At 38.9% G+C, this 20,165-nt stretch overlaps 1 protein-coding gene across 1 annotated transcript in view; it reads right to left on the bottom strand.

The window, feature by feature from the left end:
• The window catches only part of LOC140236968 (3',5'-cyclic-AMP phosphodiesterase 4C-like), a 268,409-nt gene that overhangs the window by 171,636 nt on the left and 76,608 nt on the right, over positions 1 to 20,165 (bottom strand). The gene's annotated exons all lie outside the window — the stretch shown is intronic.

Here is a 20,165-nt window from a genome sequence, read left to right on the forward strand (position 1 = left end):
TTTAAAAATTTCATTTGCTTTATTCATTGCCTTAATGATGACAAGTTTTATTGTCCAAATCTTTCATCCTATTTTTCCTTTTGACCCGTTAAGGGCGGACTAATTTTGCTACAACACGCATTTCCCATAGACACCTGCCCGAGTATACTCAGGACTTGTCCTCAACGGGTTAATAGCATGCAACGATTGCTTGCATACCCAACCAAGGACCATACAATTTCATTGGCTGCCCTTGAATGTGCAAAATGGCACTTGTGGGTTACAAACAGGTTTCTATACTTGTGTCTGTTTTCATGGACGCAGTGTCCAATCACAAGGCACACCCCAAGCTACATCTATTAAAGATTGATCATTTGGCTGATGTATCCGTTTGGCTGATGTTAGATATACATGCAGGCTAATTCTCCGAACGTAATTACTTTACAGCATTTAACAGAGCAGTCAATATGATATAATGGGCCGGGTGACTAATGAGAAGTTAATGACATGCCCACAAATCCTTGAATGTATTATATTTCTCCTTTCTTTGTTCTCACCGTGTCTCTCTCTCCATAATCTATCTCTCCATCTCTGCATTTACCTTTGAATAAAGCATTATCTGCTAACAAAATTTTTTACATTCACAGGGCCTAAACTCTAGAATTCATTGGACACAAGTTTAAAAAGAAACATGTTGTATGTAGAAAGCAAGACTCATGGCAAGGACCCTTACAACAGGGATGATATCATGGACAGATGGATGAGGTTTGTGGGTCTGGATAGGCTAATGGAGAAGGTGAATGGAATATAGTTGGCCTACATAAACCATTACAGCATTTCAAAAGGAGGGGGGGGGGGGGAGGAAGGATGTGCTCAGCCCATCCCATTACCATGGTAATGACCCTGACAACAAGGATGATATTATGGACAGAGGGATGAGGCTTGTAGGACTGGACAGGCTAATGGAGAAGGTGAATGGATTTCATGTTGGTCTGCATAAATCACAGGGGCACTTTTTTTTTTGGGGGGGGGAGGGGAGTTAGATAGGTAGGATATACTCAGCTCATCCTGTCACCATGGTAATGATCCTGACAACAGAGATGATAGCATGGACAGAGAGATGACGGGTTAGTGGAGAAGGTGAATAGATTCCATGCTGGTCTCCACAAATCGCAGCAGCACTTCAGAGGGGAGGGAGGGTAGATAGGAAGGCTGTGCTCAGCCCACCCCGTCACCATGGCAACGGCCCTGACAACATTGATGATATAGCATGGACAGAAGGATGATTGGAGAAAGACACCGGTGAAGATGGGAGATGTGCATCAATTTGGGAGATGCACAAGAGCTTGGATTGGAAGCAGGAAAAATTGAGTAAACATGGAAAGTCTGGCAAGGACATGAATTTGCTCTCTGCCACATGGGGGGGGGGGGGGGAGGGGGTAAATATTTGCTCTGCGTGACTCTCCAGGAATGCCTTATTTCCTTTGAAGTCAGGAGATAATTTTTCTTTCTCCTTTTGGTCCTCTTTTGCTCTTGCTCAGATTGTAAAAAAAAAAAGAAGATGACTGAATTCCAATCATCCTCATTTGTTCAATATTTGTTTTCTGTTTAGCCAAGGTTCTGCACAATCCTTTTATCAATACTAATATTTACACATGACTAGGCTGGAATATAAACTGTCCGCTTGCCCCTGTATTCCAGCAGTGAAATATGGGACATACATGTAGTATGTCTCTTTTTTTTTTTGTCAAGGTTTTGACTAAATTCTTGTATCATTATTTATACTTCCACATCTATGCAGGAACATATCATTGAATGTACCTGTATTCCATCTTTAAAATATAAGTGATATATAGTACATGCCCTGATAAAGTGTGTTCAACTAAAACACAAAACAATGAGCAGGCATCGTTGTTTGAGAAATCTTAATAGTCTTTCATTCATAGGCATTAATCTACTAAAAGCAACAAAATCATTAAGTGTTATGAAAATATAATTTTCATTTCATTGGACAGATTATTTTGTTTCCATTATGTTGTTGTATCAAACTTGTACGATGGACAGAGAACAGAAAAAGAAGAGAAAAAGGCAGTACATTTGAAACAATACTCATGATACATAACTGATAACGTTTTCCTTATGTACACCCATACATTGATATCCCTACACATTATACATTCAGAATGTGCCTTTGACATCTCCTTTAGACACATATAGAGGGCCCAACGTTAACTTGTGAAAGCTCTTATTTTCATGAGGGTTTAAATTTTGTGAATTTTGCTAATGACTGATGGGCTGCGAATTTAACATGTGAAAAACCTTGCCATGTACAATCAAGTGACGGCACAAAAGATGGCATCGGTGTCAAATTGCAAAAATGTCTGTGACCTCCTCATCCACGAAAATATCGGTATGCAAAAATAATGGCTTTTCCAGTACATTTTAACAACAAACATTTGTATGAGTGCCTCCACTTTTCCTAACAACAACAAAAAGAAAGAATACTTTATAACTGATGTTCCATTGCAGTTTCCCCGTGCTATTAATCACATTCAGTATTCAAAATTTAGTACTTTTTCTATTTTCAGTAATAAGTGGGATGCAATTGGTTCATTCCCGTAGTCACGAACACTAAATTATCATCTAGCGATCCTCCACTGGGGCAAGCAGTTGACAAACATATGGTCACAGTCTGTTAATCTCACAGTATCAGATACTGCATACGCCATATATTTCACGAGTCTAAATTTCCGCGAATCGGGAATTCCCGACGATTTCACGAGTGGTTAAATTCGCGATTGTGGAGTCCTGTACTGAGCGGAGAAATGTACACGCATACATAACATTCACGTCGGGGATCAGAGTCAATATTTTTTAGTGTCTTTAATTTCGCGAATAGCACCCGACTCGCGAAATTCGCGTAAATAAATACCTCACGAAAGTAGATTAGCACTGACAATTCATGACTTGTGGGGGAGGATGCAAAATTTTGGACTAAATCAATGCAGGCAGGATGATTTTAATTCTAATATGAACATGGAGGCTGCCAGGAAGAATTAGCAATATTCATATCTAGATTTATACCCTCCAATTCTGTTTCTAGAAAGAAAAATTGCTTCTTTCTTTTAGGGGGGTGGGTTTTAAATGTCTCATTCATTAGATATGCCACATTATAAATGTCAGCATTAGGTGATTACAGTCTTGCTGTTTTCTATTCTTTTCATGCTCTTACCTTTCCAACTTTGAAAGGAGCTGGGTAGTCAGTAAAATAGATTGATTTACTAAGTGTTCAAATAGATTTGTGCAAAATGTTCCTTTCAATTGAACTGCTGTTCCTGTCAACATCTTGAAATACTCTTCAAAGATCCAGTCTTGCATGTATATTAGTTGCTAATTTGAGAGTATGCCTTGAGCAAGATTTCTGGTTGTTTGCAAACTACTACTACAAAAAGGATTTCCGGGGTTGACAATTTTGTTAAGATTGGGTTCACTTCTCAGCCATTGAACCCTGTTCTGTGAGCTTGGATTTGTTTTGCGGTGAGACAATGCCTCATTTTGATTAAATTTGGTGAATATTTGAGAAATGCGCAAGACAATCAAAGCTATTATTTACTACTCAATAGTCCACTTATGAAAAAAAAAAGCTCCTTGCATTATTTTCTTACAAATCATTCCAGGCACAGCTTGAATCAATACTCATTTTGGCTTTTCCTGCACAAACTCTAATAATTATACAAAATACAGAAATAATGAAATCTCTAGAAGGATGATAATAAAAAAAGCCAATACCTATTTCAGTCCAATCAATAATATCAAGGGAGTTTGAAATGATTACTTTCCTAGTTAAAAATCAATGAAATCAATTCTCATCTCAAACACAACAAGAAATGGTGGTGAGACGAATGAAGAAATGGAGAAAGACAAGTGACAACTTTCATCGTCTCTTCTCAATCCAAACTGCAGCATTCAAAACAGTGCTTATATATGAATATATAGATTTAAAAAAATATATATATATATATATATATATTGAAGAGTTTGTTTGCAAAAACCGATAAGTCCATTTTTGAAGATTTTGAAGTACGGTCTCTGTCATAAAGTACGAAATAATACCTTTTGAATGATACATTGGTCACTACATATAAAGGTACGTTTTTGAAGTTATGGTCAAAAGAAGCAAAAATTTTCTTATTATTCTCTTTATTTTTCTCGACCTTTAATGGCAAATATCTCCATTTGACAAATATTATGGACTTATCAGTTTTTGCAAACAAACTCTTCATATATATATATATATATATATATATATATATATATACATATATATATATATATATATATATATATATATATATATATATATATATATATATATATATATATATGTATATATATATATACATATATATATATATATATATATATATATATATATATATATATATATATATATATTTATATATATATATATATAATATGTATATGTTTGCGTGTGTAAGTGTGTATGAAACACATACTGTTATTGGGCACAAGTTCATGTTCAGCAGACGGCAGACATCCTTTCTTTCACACCTTTTTTCTTTTTCCTCCTAAGCTTTATGGTTTCTAAAACTTGTTTTTCTTCCGGAGGGGGGAAGGGGGGGGGGGGATATTGGGTGGGGACCTTTGTATGCTGAACACATTACACTTCAGTCAAGAGAAACACAAGCCGAGGGTTCGAGAAACATCATGCACCAGTTTCGGCACGTGCCGCGGCATCGCAGCGACATGACAAGCCTGCATGAGTGGAAAACTTAGGCACGTATGTTAGGTCACTGAGTGATCTGTGTAGTAAACTCATATGACATAAAAAAAAAAAAAAGCCTACACTGTACATGGCACAGCTTGCAAATGTAGATAACATTTTTCATAGTGTGGTTTTGTTTTGTTGGTTTGTTTATTGTTGTTGTTGTTGTTGTTGTTTTGTTTTGTTTTGTTCTGTTTGTTTGTTTGTTTGTTTTTTTTTTTTGGGGGGGGGTAATTCTAGTCATTCACGAAAGGTTTCTAACCAAAGAGCATACATGAACATACTGTATACTTCAACTCTTCAAAATGTAATAGGCTCACATACTTTCATCATCTGCATCACATACTGTACACACCAACACACACAAACACACACGCACACACCCAGACACACACACACACACACACACACAGACAAACACACAGAAAGGTGTATACAAAGTATTCAAACTTCATTTTTCCTGCATGTACATAATAGATGACTGCATCTGTGACCGCTCATTCTCCAATTGCTGTGATCATTCACGCTCCTTTTCTTTTGCTGCCATTTGCTCTTTCCCACTCAAAGAGAGGAAATATAAATTATGTTCCAGCTCTATAATGACGTTAGCACTTCAAAAGAAACAAAAAAAAAAGGAGAAAAAGAAAGAGAGAGAGAGAGAAAAGAAAGGATGTTCCTTTTGCTTGTTATGTGAAAGCCTGACTCCGAAACATTGTACTCAACATCCATCAAATTGCATTTCTTGTTTGTGTGCATGTCATTTGTCATTGATCAACCTGCCATGGTGCGTGTCAATAACTCGCATATTTCGCCTCGGGCTCTACAAAAATATGCATGTTTCAACACCGGAATTTAGTCATGCGCTGCATTAGGCGCATCAACTTGGTAATGATTGCGGCGACAGAGGTATAAATTGGCGCTGACGGCAACGGGTGCCCGAACGGAAGGGGGGTGTTGGGGGGAAACCCACTGCGAGGAGAGTGCGCGGAGCGGGGTGGAAAGATGCGCTCAAGTGTCTCCTTGACGATCACGCGACAAAGTCGCAGTGTGTTTCTACCGCAGACTCGGAGCGGAGTCAAAACCAATATTCCTCTGATTACTGCCAAAAAGCCAGTCCCGTCCGTAAATAATAGATCAGGCTTGTGAGAATGGTGCGCGGGACAGCTGATCAGGCCAGGGGCGGGCGAGATGCAAAAATGTCAGTAAGTATAGACAGCTTTTAACGGCCTTGGGGTCTGGACCAACATACTCACTATGAGAGATTCAAGGAGAGCCTTGGTTGGATGCATAAGGCAGAAACACATATTCTTACAGCACATCACAAGATTTGTGCCAGAATCTCATCGGAAAGTTCAGCCGGGAAAACACTGTTAATCAAATTAAAGTGATTTGTGGCAGAGATAAAACCTTCAATTTTAGTTCTGTTTCAATGACAATATCTGTAGACTGTTGCATAGGGTGTAATTCACAGCCAATCTACACTTCTTGATAATCTATTTTCTGCACAGTAATGAGCATGAATAGTCATTGAGGATTTCAAATGACCAAATACTATGAATCTTTCACAATCTGAATGCAATAAGTAGATCAGTTTCATAGCTGTACACTGAAATTCTTCTACCACACTATCATTTCTTTTGAGATTTCTCTTGCACTTACAATCTGAATACATTTCAAATTATGTCATCCAGGCATTTCTTGTAAGAATTGCTGGAGACAGATGAACAACAATGAAAGCCTATTATTATTATTATTATTATTATTATTATCATTATTATGATTATTATTATGATTATTGTTATTATTATTATTATTATTATTATTATTATTATTATTATTATTATTATTATCATTATCATTATTATGATTATTGTTATGATTATTTTTATTATTATTATTATCATCATTATCATTATTATTGTCATTATTATTTCGTATAGGTAAAGTTTGAAAATATACTGTATGTGAACACAATTCTAGTAACAACAATTATACTTTTACTTCATTAACAACAGTATTGATTTATATTTTGGTATGCTTCTGTACAAGGTAAATCAGTACTTTGATTAGCAGTGCCTAGCACTATGCGGAATCTCTCAATTACACCAACAATTACATTAGTGGCACATGATTTGTTAATAAGAGCTTGTTTTTCACCGGCAACGCAAAACTCATCCAGCTCTCTGTCGAGCCAAAACTCACTCCACTCCGTATCACGCCACACCATCAATCAAACGCTGGAATGCCATGTCATTTCCGTTCACATTTAAGTCTATTTCTGCATCCTCCTCCTCCGATGCTTTTAATTGGGAACGATCTTTGAGGAACACGAAACCCCGGACCAAACCTAGCCCCCCCATTCTCCCCAGGTCCCCTGACGTGCAGGGTCCGTAACCGATCTCTGAGCCGGAATGTTTTTCTGGTTCATTAGCATCCTCCATACCGGCCATCCATCATGCTTGCCTCGACTCGATTAGAAACCGCTTTACTGTACTACTCGCCGCAAATTGCCCAAATTGTTTCTGCGATACGATCACAAACAATTACAAGAGCATGCATGTATTACGTGACAATGCACATCCTCCCAAAATTAAACAGATTTGCAACGTTCAGCATCTGTTAAAAACAACAAATGGGTGATCTCCTTTTTTTCCTTTGCAGTTGCCATAGAGCATACAACAACAAATATTTGACCACTATCAAATACAAATGCAAATGCAAAGAGCATACATGCAAAGGATGAAGCAAATTCCTCTAGAAATAGATAGTCTTTGTGACACTCTTTACCCATTTAAAGGGACTGTACAGTACTGGTTGAGGTGGGGATTCATGTTTTGGACACTCATAAGTGAGATAATGAAAAGCTCTATAAAATACGAAAGAGCATGTAATTTTAAGAAGGATTCAACGTTTATTTGATGAAAATTGGTTTTCAAATGGTTGAGATATCTCAAAAAGTGCTAATAATAAAAGGCGACATGCCACAACTTTATTAGGATCTCTTTGTTTCACCTTGTTTTTGAATATCTCCGCCATTTCAAAACCGCTTTTCATCGAATAAACTTTTGATACCCCTTAGAACTGCATGCTCTTTGACATCTCAGAGTGGTTTCTGAATATCTCGCAAAACGTTAAAAGCTAAATCCTCACCTCGACCAGAACTGTACACACCCTTTAACAGAAAACATCAATGACGACAAATCCAGCAATCCGTCTGCAGATTGGGTGACATGAAGCAAACATGCCCAGTCCGATGCATGTTAATTCATGTTAGCACTCTCTTCATGAAAGAGCACTTGGCTGTGGATCAACACATTTTGAATAGTACTGCCCTGTATACATCGCCTGTACTAACAATTAAAATGACAATGTTCCTGATTCTTTTGAGGTCCTCCCACAATCTTTCTCCTCAAATCCCCCTCTCCCCCACCCCCCCCCAATAGATACACAATGATTTGACAATAAGGGCTACCATTTAACCAGTATACCACTTGTTTGCAATCTGTGTCACACGACTAAGAAGAAACCAAAGCTCAAATGTAAATATGTGGATTGAGTGAAAGCAGCCATATTAGTAGAACACATCAGAAAATTTGAGAAAAATCCGACAACTTATTCATAAGTTGTGAATTTTCAAAGTTATGGTGCTGTCACTGGTGGGTTAACTGATTACTACATTTCATGATGTCATTCATGGACAACCCTATAAAGAAAACATAAGGAGAATTCCACAAACTTTCATTTTTCACATAAAGTACATATTCTATTGACTTATTAGGGTAATATTAATCCCCTTCTCTCTGATAGGGGTAAGTCAAGTGCTCTTTCATTATGCTAGAAAAGTGAAAATATGTTGAATTTTCTTTATATTTTCTATCATTTATATATCGTTGCCTACTCAAGAACTGTGGTAGTCTTCTTATCCAGTAATGACAGTACCCAAACTTTAAAAATTCACAACTTTTGAATTGTCCTATTTTCCTAAAACTTTGCTGATGTGTTCTACTAATATTGCTGCTTTCAGTCAATCCACATTTATATTCAGGTTTTTGGTTTCCTTTAAGAACATTCATATTGCTATCTCCAGCAGATATGAACATACCTATACCATACCCAAACATGGAGTTATCTCATAGGGCACCAATGACATGTCCAGGCTAAACCTCTGCCAAATCAGCAATGCCATAAATCAACCATTTGCACGTCGTCGTGAAGTAATACTGCATGGCTAGGCAAATGTACTGTGAAACATACTTCAATTTTGTTCTGCATATTGTGGGGATGAAAATTGTCTGACATACCATCCAGTGTGCAATATGGCAGACAAGCCCCTTACTGAATCTTCCTGAATGCTTCAGTTTTTAGAACCATTGAAAAAACATTTGAAGCAAAAATGGTCATGTGAAACCTTTTATATTGTTTGATTTTAATTTTTTTTCTACTGGAATATATCAAAAACACCTTTTTCCTCTAAAGCAGTACAGTTTCCTGATCTTATCAGAACAAAGTAAAGAATTCTAAATTTTCTTCATGGATCAAATCAAATGCTTACACAAGATAACATCCACCATTCTATATCACTTATAAAACACTTCTCAGTGGACATGCACTGGAACAGGGGAATATTTTGACAAATAACTCATGAATAAAAGCAATTATGGTTTGAAGACAGCTTCCTTGCAAAAGGAGAAAAAAAAATGAATAAAGAAGCATAAAAGACTGGCCTTGAAATGGACACGACCGGGTCGTATGTACACGATCAAATCGCCATAAATTGGAAAAACTGTCTTGGAGGGGAAGAAGATTACGGCTTAAATCACAGGAGACCGAGTCAAGCCTCTCTTTCACATCTTTCCTCTGTTTATTTTCCCTCCTCCTCCTCCTCATCGGAAATGAGGATTCTCCCTCATATTTCTGATGAGGATCCAGTTGAGAGCCGTGTGCTTGTGGTTGTCATGGCGAGAGAAGGCTTCCAGGATTTTCTCCACAACAGCCATTTTTTTTTTTTTTTTTTTGGTGTGTGTGTGTGTGTGTGTGTGTGATTTCCCGTCTCTTACGTGCCATGAATTTGCCCCTACGAATGCAAAGATGAAGGAGAGTCGAATTATTAGAGAATTCGTCCCTCCAGACAGCAGTATAGGAGTGCCCTAGGGCTGGGTGGGAGATGGGGGGGGGGGGGGGAGGGGAGGGGGGGGAGGGGGGAGGAGAGAGGGAAATGGATTGCCAACCTTTGGGTGTTTGACATGGTGATGATGTTCTCTTGGATGAAATACATTTGATGCAAGTACAGATGGAGAGGGGAGAGGAAAAAATCTATAGGAGATTCTCATACCACAGAGTTAAGCTTTATGGCATTAACCTCATAAACTGAAAGGAAAATTGAGTTGGGTAGGGTGCCAGACTGTTTGAATGTTGAGGAATGATTAGTGAGCTAAAGTATCTACTTGCTTCTATTATCAGGGAAGGGGTGGGGGTGGGGCTACCGCATTTTAAGTCATGGGGGAGGGGAGGGTAGAGTGAATTAAACGGTTTTGACTTTGCATGAGCGCTTCGTCACAAACTGATTTTGTCGTCGTCACCCTGAGGGTGGTTGAGGGGGTGTTTGACTCGGCTTCCGTCACTCAGGGAAGAGATGACAACCCATATTTGTCAGCACTCAAGGGGATCACCAAGAGAAAGAGAGAGAGATGGGGGAAGGGGGGGGGGGGGGGTGAGAGCCTCACCAGAATGAATTGGGCCCTTCACGGCTCGCATCCCGTTCCCTCTGTCTCTCTCGCAACTTTGATCTGAAATGCAGATTACCGTCCACTATGCGTCTCCCAAAATGTTGAGGAATGTCGGCGGCCGTGACGAGAGCCGGAACTACCCGGTCGCAAAACGGGCGGCGGGCGGAGACACGGCTCGATGGGCACTTCCGCGCCCAAGATGTGTTTGTCGCATGCAATGGCCGCTCAGCAATTGAAGAAGGAGCAACTCATTGACTCAGATTCTCATGGCACTACAAGTTTATGTTAATGTCAGGAGTGGAGTTGCGTTCTCTTTCCATTTCGATGTTTATCTTCAAATAACAATAATTGCAAGCGTGATCTCTGCTGCTGTCAGGACTGAGGGGATGCCATGCACTTTACAAATGATAGCCAACCTTTACACAAAATGTGTAAACATACATTTAGCCCCATTTGACCTTTGTCTATCAATATGTATGGAAAACATTTGAGAGGCATTCCAACAAGCTTTCTGCTAAAGCAATAAAAAAAAAAAATGGAGAATCCTTGATTATATGGTGAGAGAAAGAAAATAGAAAATCCTTAATTCCATATGATACCTGTATTTCACTTCAGCAATTTCTTATGACGTGCAACAGGAAAAATTAATGTAAGAAAAAAAAATGTTCAAAAACCACAGAGAGGTGTATATAGGAGATGATAAAGCCAGACCAGGACATCTGGTTCCTCGCGCGTTTTCATTTCCTGTCATGGAGGACGAAGAGTTGTATCTTTGACAGTGTGCCTCATCTATCCTTCTCCCGACAAGGTCGTCATCGCTTCAGAAATATGCTCGCCTAATTGATTTCTTAGCTAGATTGACTCTCTCAATCGAAGCTTTTTTGGTCTACGTCTTTTGTCCCGTTCTCTTCAGCCTTGGATTTCACACCAAGAGATGGGCAGGTCATTAATTTTGGAATCAGCCCTTGAGCTTCACACAATACTAACGTCTCATTTATTAGTGATTGGCTGAAACATCATGCATTAGAAGCTACAATTGCAACCGAGGTTGGCAAAAGAAAAGCAAAATAGAATTAAAAATCGGAAACATTTACATTTCATGCTGCTAAAATTAGCACCATGTTTGATGGCACCAAGGCTGCACTGTTACATTATTGAGTTATTTCATCATTGGCACATTGCATAGTCCCATACACGGTTACATGAATTGGTTTTAAAAGTAGATGATTTGCTTGGTTGAAAGGACCATGCATTCGTTGTGGATGGCAGTGTACATAAGTCACGCTCCGAGTTTACTACTTTCTTAAAAAAGACTGTGCATCCTAATCGCTGCTGAATATTGCCCATCTACGCAAGGTCAGACACAAACACTTAAAAACACAAGCCTAGCTCTCCCACAAGGAACCTCAATGAAGTCTTTGATTATAGATATATTGCTTTGTCCCCAAATCTTTATTTTTTCATAACATGAAATAAAATTGGCATCAGTATTTGATAATCAGAATATTCAAGAACACTGGACAGTAAAGCTAGATTCTTGTAAGCTTCCTGGTATACATCTAAGGCAGGCTGCTTTTCATACTAACAGCGATAGACACTTATGAATAGAAGAGAGGAGATACTACACGCAGATGTACATGTACGGAAAGAAAACTGATAGATCATCTGCGATGACGACTGAAGTGCAATTTGATCATGATGCTAATGAGTGGAAAGGGTGACATAGGAGAGCATCAATGCATCTTGATACTGCTGCGACCACCCTTCTTTCGGATATCACTTACGCCACCAGGAATAAGCTTCTTTTTTTTGCGAGCATTGGTCTAGTTTTACAATCTATTGAAATGTTATTAGAGAAGGCTGCGAAAATGAGATTCCTACACCACCCTGATTGAAATGAATGCTGACACAGAAATCTACAATGTCCTCTTTCAGCGCTTTGAATTACAAAAGTATGAAATGCAAATCGCCAGGGTAGGAAAGGTCACGGTCAGAACTGATGAAATTAGCAACCGAGAAACATGCGCACGTAGAGAACCGACGCATTGCCTGGTCTCCTCCCGCGAGACGAAACCCCCCTGCATAATTGCACGGTGACGGGGCACAGACCGCAGAAACCCAAGAAAGTCATTATCATTCATCACTTAGCAGAAGGAGAACAATTGTTCCTCCATCCTTACTCTCTCATTTTGATAAAAGAAATAACAATGAGGGAATCAAAACAAGCCTATGAGGTGTATGATTAAAAGCAGGCCAAAGTCTCATCAGATAATTAGATTTTGTCACCATATGTTGCGCAAGCAAATATCTGTCCCAAATTCCGCAACCAGTTCGACAAAAAGGACTTAAAATGACCCACTTAAAACTGACACATAGAACTGACCCACTTAAAACTGACACATAGAGGTTGATTGTAGGTTCTCTGAATATTTGGGTGCTCAAACTCTAACCTCTTTTACATTGTGTGGCTTTGCATGATTAACATGAAATATGATGAAAATTGAAATAATATGAATAATGAATAAGAAGAATGAGTGCTAAGAAGTAAAAACATTGACTTGGGTATGTGGGACATAAGTTGTTATGAGTCATGCCTCTGTCAGAAACTTCATTTTCAGTATGACTTTTGCCTTAAACTTAAATTGCACTCATGACATTTACATCTGCTTTGAAACACATGCAAATGACAGGGGTCCACCTTTCCTCCAGCTCAATGGAAGAAAATGCAGTGTCTTCAAAATTTGTGTGCTCCCTGTCACAGAAATATTGAATTGCCGAAGCCTTCACTTTTAACGATCACACCACATGCTGCATGTGACAGCAGAAGGCAATGAGGTATCGAGTTTTGGGGGAGCCGAAATCTCTGTTTGCTCTGAGAACGTAAAAACCAAAATGGGCAAGAATTATGTCCACCTGCCATGCCGTCTTTCCCGATTGAATACCAGATACCGGCGGCGTGATGTTATTGAGTGTAACATTAGAGAGGAATCAATTGCCGAAAGGCCAGTGCGTGCTGCCGCGATCTCGGGGCAAGAAATGTTGGTGGATGCGATGAAAAGGTGTACACAAAAGGAACATTGTGGCAGATTCTTCGGCGGGATGTCCATGCAGAGCCACTAAATTCTTACTTGCCTCCATTTTTTATTTTCCTTCATTCACGGCATGGCAGTTTGAAGATGGAGGAATCCGAAGTCTGATTCAACAGATATCTCTAGTTACCCGAGACGGGGGCGCTAATCTCTTTGATCTTTTGCAAGTGCTGGCGGCAACAACAAATGTCCCCATCGGTCTTCTCACCATCACTCATTGGGATGTTGCGAGGAAGACGAGTACTTGAAAGAACAATGGGCAAACGACAGGCCCCGTTCACACACATCTGGAATTATCAAATTTTTGACAATCAATCTCTTTCTTTTTTTTCTTCTTTTTTTTGCAACACGAGGCAAAAAAATGTTGATTCTTGTCTGTGGACATAAAAAGAATCATCAACTTTGATGACGCATATAACTCAGAAAATATTTTTTTTTTTGAAATCCTTAACTATTTGCCTTGAACAGTGTCTGTCCATTGAATGAAAAAAAATATTTTTTGTTGTTTTTGTTGTTTTGTTTTTTTAAACCCATGATGTAACTTGCAACACAAGGTCTGCACACTATGGTGTCCAGGGTTATGCTCCCGTCATTGTTCGGGTATCTATGCAGTTTGGAGGTTCAAGGTGCTCTGCTTACATCTGAATTAAATTTATAGCCATGCGTGAATGGTGGCAAATAGAACTGATTTTCACATTGCAATAAAAAAAAAAAAAAAATCTGATTACTTTTAAGTGTGCATGGGACTTATGATCAAGTAAAAACATAGCCAAACTCACAATTCGGAGACATAATTATGTGTTGAAAATCATCGTCGCACTTTGAAAAGAATAACTTTTACAATCTAATTTTCATTGATGGAATGATTACGATGAAACAAAATGAAAAACAAACATACAGATGAGCCTGCTTGAAAAGATATACTTTAAAGACCACATTCTTTTTAATAGAAATAGATGAAAGAACACACAAATAGGTACATGTACCCAACACTAACAGATGATGCAATACAGCAAAATATTAAAGCTTCTTATACAGGCTGTATCTGTGTTGTTTAGGTACAGAGTACTGCTACCTACATGTAAGGGTTATTCATATACTCTTGAACAAGGAACCCTTGAACCAAAAAAGGTTTGTCCTGCTAAAGTGAGTGAGCAGTGCCTTGGAGGTACAACGTAACCTTGAGGCTCGCTTTAGATAACGACTGAACGCTCCCCAAACCATGCTGTACTGTCTGCCACTGTAGTTCGGTGGTTCGCTCATGCCCAGTAAGCTTCATTTGGGACTGGAAGCACCATCTCTGCTTGTCTCTGTCTGTCTGACTGACTGTCTGTCTGTCTGTCTCTGTCTGTCTGTCTGTCTGTCTGTCTGTCTATCTGTCTGTCTGTCTGTCTATCTATCTGTCTGTCTGTCTGTCTCTGTCTGTCTCTCTATTTATCTGTCTCTCTCCCTATGTCATTTTTGTATGCACTAAATTACTCTTCCCTCAAGTTGGCATCTTCCTATCACTCTCCAGTTTCATATTTTCATCTCTTGTTGCCTAGCAACACTCCATCATCTGCTCTACTCCACATCAGAATATCTCCAGAAATCCCTTAAGCAAATTAGGCAGTGCACATCTAGAGAATCAATTCCCCCTCCTCCTGCCCTAAAGGAAAACATTGTTTGACTCCAAGTCAGTCATCACGCCAAAATATCCCTCCAGCCAAAATGATAACAAAAGCTTGGGAGGTCTTCTCAATGGGCTCTACTGGTTACAACATCACTTGGACTCCTGATGATACTGAGCTTGAGCCTGTGTATTTATTCTTTCACATCCTTTTTTTCAATGTGGCTGTTCTTCCTCTAGCTACACAGCCATATACTTAACAGAAACTTTCTTGATTCCTTGGATTAATGTGATTGTTTGGAGGAGAGTGCAAGATGGATTTCATCTGGACTTAGGATTTCATATGGACTTCTATGTCCCTACCCGAAAGGAGAAAATAAATATCAACCATTCTTTCCCTCCCTGCTTTTGTTGTTAAAAGATTCTATATCTGTGTCATTCATCTCTCTTGAATCACAGATCTCTCTATCTCCCCCTTTACTTCCCTTATTTTCTTGCCCTCTATTCTTAATTCCTAATTGCTAGCTTGCCTTTCGCTGATCCAATTCATTTTTATCTTTTTTTCACACACATCCACACCACACACACACACACACACACACACACACACACACACACACACACATTACCTTTCACTCCCTCCTATTATATCTTATTCACCTTTCTTGTCATCTCTCTATCTCTCTCTGTCTCCTTGCCATCTTTTATTTTTGAATGTCTGTATGACTGTAAATTATTTCCATCCCTCTTTTTGCAAGCTTGTTTCCATCAGGTACAATTCATTTCTTTCCTTCTTTACACACATACACACACACATACACACACACACACACACACAGACACATACTCACACTCATAAATCCTAACAAGCTCTTATTCCCCACTCCTTACTCTAACCTATAATTCTTTCCTCATATTTCTTGCAATTGAAAGCAGGAAGCTTTGGCTTAAGATGCACACTGCCGCATCCTTGACATTGCCAAACGCACCATCAGCACAAAGTCTTGTCAATAAAATCTCTATCCATCCATCTCTCTGTTTTATGTATATCTCACTCCATTTTCTCTACCTCATATGCTACTTTGCCTGCTATAGCTGTCTCATAGCATCTTCCTTCTTCTTCTTCTTCTTCTCTCTCTCTTTCTCTGTCTGAAAAAAAAGTATGTGTAATCATCCTGCACCCAGCACTCACCAAATCACTCCATAAGTAACCAGGGCTGATGAGTCGTGTGTGGGTGTCTCGTAGTCTGATGCTTCGCCATCTACTCTTTCAGTTATACCTGATGAATACCTGTCGCCCTGATCATCTTTTCGGTTCAATGGCATGATCCGGTTATAGACAGGTGGGCCATTCATCGCGTGAGCCGAGGCGCCGCGCATTCGAGCGGCGCAACGCTTTCGCGGATGTCTCGGGGGGCGCATTAGATGACCCCGGTAAAAGGACGGTGCGCGAGAGTCGACGATGGATGGAAAAGTGCGCACAAACCCGCTTCTGATCACGTCAGGCTTGCCTCCAAAGACCTCTGCGATTGTATTTGCACAAAAGGACGACGCACAGACTGTTGCTATACTAACTATGCAGAAGGTGCACAAAGGAGGCAGTAGTCACTCTTTCAGTGAGCTCGAAAGATATTCTGAACATCAATGGCTGCTGCTGCGATACACGTGGTGCTAACACTATCTCCAGCAGACCGGGCATATATACTTAGCAAGCATATTTCACAAATTGGGACAAGTCAGACAATTTCACGGGTAGTTAAGCTTTTGCCATCGAGATTCACGATGAGTAAATGGGGTATCACCTTTACCCAGTCCCTGGTCATACATATATTTGTATGCCAATTCAGGTGTAGCAATTCAATGTCACAAGATTCGGTTCTGGCCCAGAGCGTGGCTCCTAAGTTGTTTTTTTTTTTTTTTTGGGGGGGGGGGTGTCATTTAAGACTTCCAGATGATCAACTCTTTATCCATGATGCCATCAAACTTCTTCAAACTTCTAGTAGCAGCGTCATAGTATGGGGCTGCTTTATTGTATACCGTATGTCCCAAAAATTTGATAGCTTTAAGAATAGTGAATCAATCCAAATACAATTTCAGAGTATGAAACTATAATTCATTGCCAACATCTTACAGAAAATCCCATTTGATTTGCTTCAATGGTCAAAGAGAAATGAGGAATTTTGTAGAAGATGTCAGGAATCTCTTCCCTCCAAGTTCTGTCTATTGTATTCACATCATCGAAGTGCTAAACTTGGAAGAATCAGACTCATGACATGCTTTACGGCAATCCACATTTCTCTGTGACCGCTTAACCAAATCGGATGGGGTTTTCTGCAAAATAGAGTTAAGATGTTATATTTTAAGACCATGAAGTGGCATTTAGACAGTTTAATCATATTGGGTGTTATCAATGCAAAAATCTGATTGTAATTTTTTTTTTTGGACATACTGCACAGTACTAGCTCACTGGAGAAGTTTGATGGTAGTACTATGGTGTATGAGATCATTAAACATTGGTTTTTGATGTGTGTCAAAGTCTCTAACTTTATGGTAAGGATCTTCCTCTAGATGGTGGGAGAGACATGGATTTCATCCCTTGTACAGCTACTTTGGTACAATTTAAAAAAGAAAGAAAGAATAAAACATGGCTGGTTGAGTTTTGAACAACATAATTATGTGACCCTGCACCACAAAACAAACAAAAAGTCGCCAGACATGGATTCTGAAAGAGCAGACTCTAAGCCTAAAAATGATGTATAACTCAATTCAAATGGACTCTCCTACCCTATCTAAATATTGGAAAGAAAGCACACAGTCTGGAAAAGTGTGAACCGAGAAAAGAGCCTCTGAAGTACACAGTCTATCTGTCTATTCAAGCGCTTAATCTTTACAAAACCGTGCTAGCTGTGCGATGAATGGGACAAAAAACAGGATGTAAACCACTGGAGCAACAACAATGAAGGGATTATCAAATTGAATTGAAATTGAGCATGTTCCATTAACACATTCTGTCCATGATTAATGCCAACTTTCAAAGCAGTGGCATTATCCCTTCAAAAGTTATCAGACTTGAAAGTGAAAAGTTTGCAAAGTGATATCAAGAAATAAAAAGGGGCCTCTAAGACAAACCTCATCTCACTACTCTACAAAAAAAAAGGGTTGTAGAAAACTACTGAAAATGCACTTTCCCAGTCATCTTATGATCCCAAACTTAAGAATAATGTAGAAGAAGGATAGCCCTTTCAGAAAATATGAAAACCTCAAAATTGACTTAGTTGGCCCATGTCACCTTTGAGTCCTCATGTAAAATCAAGGGCTGCGACTTTTTGTTTGTTTTGTTGTGCATGGTCACATATACTAGCAGGAGGCCACTGCAAAGTTGTTTCTCTTTCAGAGTAATTCATTTCTTCTTTCCCTTTCTCTCTATACTAGTTAATTCCCTTTACAAAATCTGCTCCATTTCATCCTCCCACTATAGGTTAACCAACAGATATCACTCCTCCAACAACAAATACGAATCCAATCAACGAACGCAATCCAAACTCAACAGCACCTGGCACCTGACTAATAGACGTCACCGCCTCTCATACACCTGCAGATATTCTATATTTGTAAATATCTCATAAATGATTCAACATTCTTCAAAATCAGCTCTCCTTGATTATAAGTTGAGGCATCATGACCACAAGAGATACAAAATAACTTCAGTATTTATTCCTTCATTTTTTTTTTTTGGGGGGGGGTAGCAATCAACATGACGTCAAAGGTATTGCCGTGATTAATCAAATTACGCATTTCTAGGGCAGCAAATCATTTTCAATTTCTGGGGAATGGTATCCCCACTGACTGTTCTCTGATTTATTTTCTGTGGCAACATTTATTGTGTTTACCCAAAAACTTTTTGCCACGATTAACCGTGATAATTGGATTGTTCACAAATACGCCCATTGCTTGCAAGAGTCACGCTGTGTTTGGTCTAAACTCGCGTTGCCACGCTTTGGCAATTTTGATCGGCATTTTTACAAATTTTGTTGAAAAATTATCTGACATCATTGTGCAATCCTTTTCAGTAAGTAAATCTCTTAAGAAAAAAACAACTGATATTTTGTGGATAATATTTGGCTACTCAGGCCTTGCATGATATGTACAAGACAACAAAACAGAAGCTTGTTGGTTATAATAGTTTACATGGTGTCATGGAATACAGAATGGAAGTCACCTTGTACCTAACAGGAATTTTGTAATGATACATCTGTTCAGATAATTATGATGCATATCAAAAATAATATACACATGTACGTACATATCATGTACGTTTATACCAATGAGCACCATCATCCCTAATATCATCATATTCTTCACTACCATCATCCTCACCACTACATCATCACAATCATTCCCATCACTCCACGATTATCATCATCATCATCATGCTCATAATCATCAACAACATCACAATCATTACCACCATCAATGCCATCATCATCATCACCGCCCTCATAATCATCATTATCATCAGCGGCATCACCATTATCATCACCATCATCACTACCACCATCATCACCATCATCACCATCATCATGACCACAATATCATCACCACCATCATCAACATCATCAACATCATCATCACCATCACCACCTTTATCACCAGCACCACCAGCATCATCATCACCATCACCATCACCATTACCATCACCATCACCATCACCATCATCACCACCTTCACCATCACCATTGTAATCATCACTGCCATCATGACCATCATCACGTTCTGTTATCATTATAAACATTGCTCCTGTCACATGTAGTTTTGCTTTGCATGATTACAACTACAGAGGTACCGCGTCCAAATATCAAAAAAAAAAAAAAAAAAAAAGGAATCGAAATGATGTGTGAATAAATTTTTGTGATAAAATTTCAACTTCTTTGGTTTGCAAATAGTATGCGTCAGTATTCCCCAGATTGCTGAATCCT

The sequence above is a fragment of the Diadema setosum genome, chromosome 13 (genome assembly GCF_964275005.1).
Source record: "Diadema setosum chromosome 13, eeDiaSeto1, whole genome shotgun sequence".
NCBI classification, from domain to species: domain Eukaryota; kingdom Metazoa; phylum Echinodermata; class Echinoidea; order Diadematoida; family Diadematidae; genus Diadema; species Diadema setosum.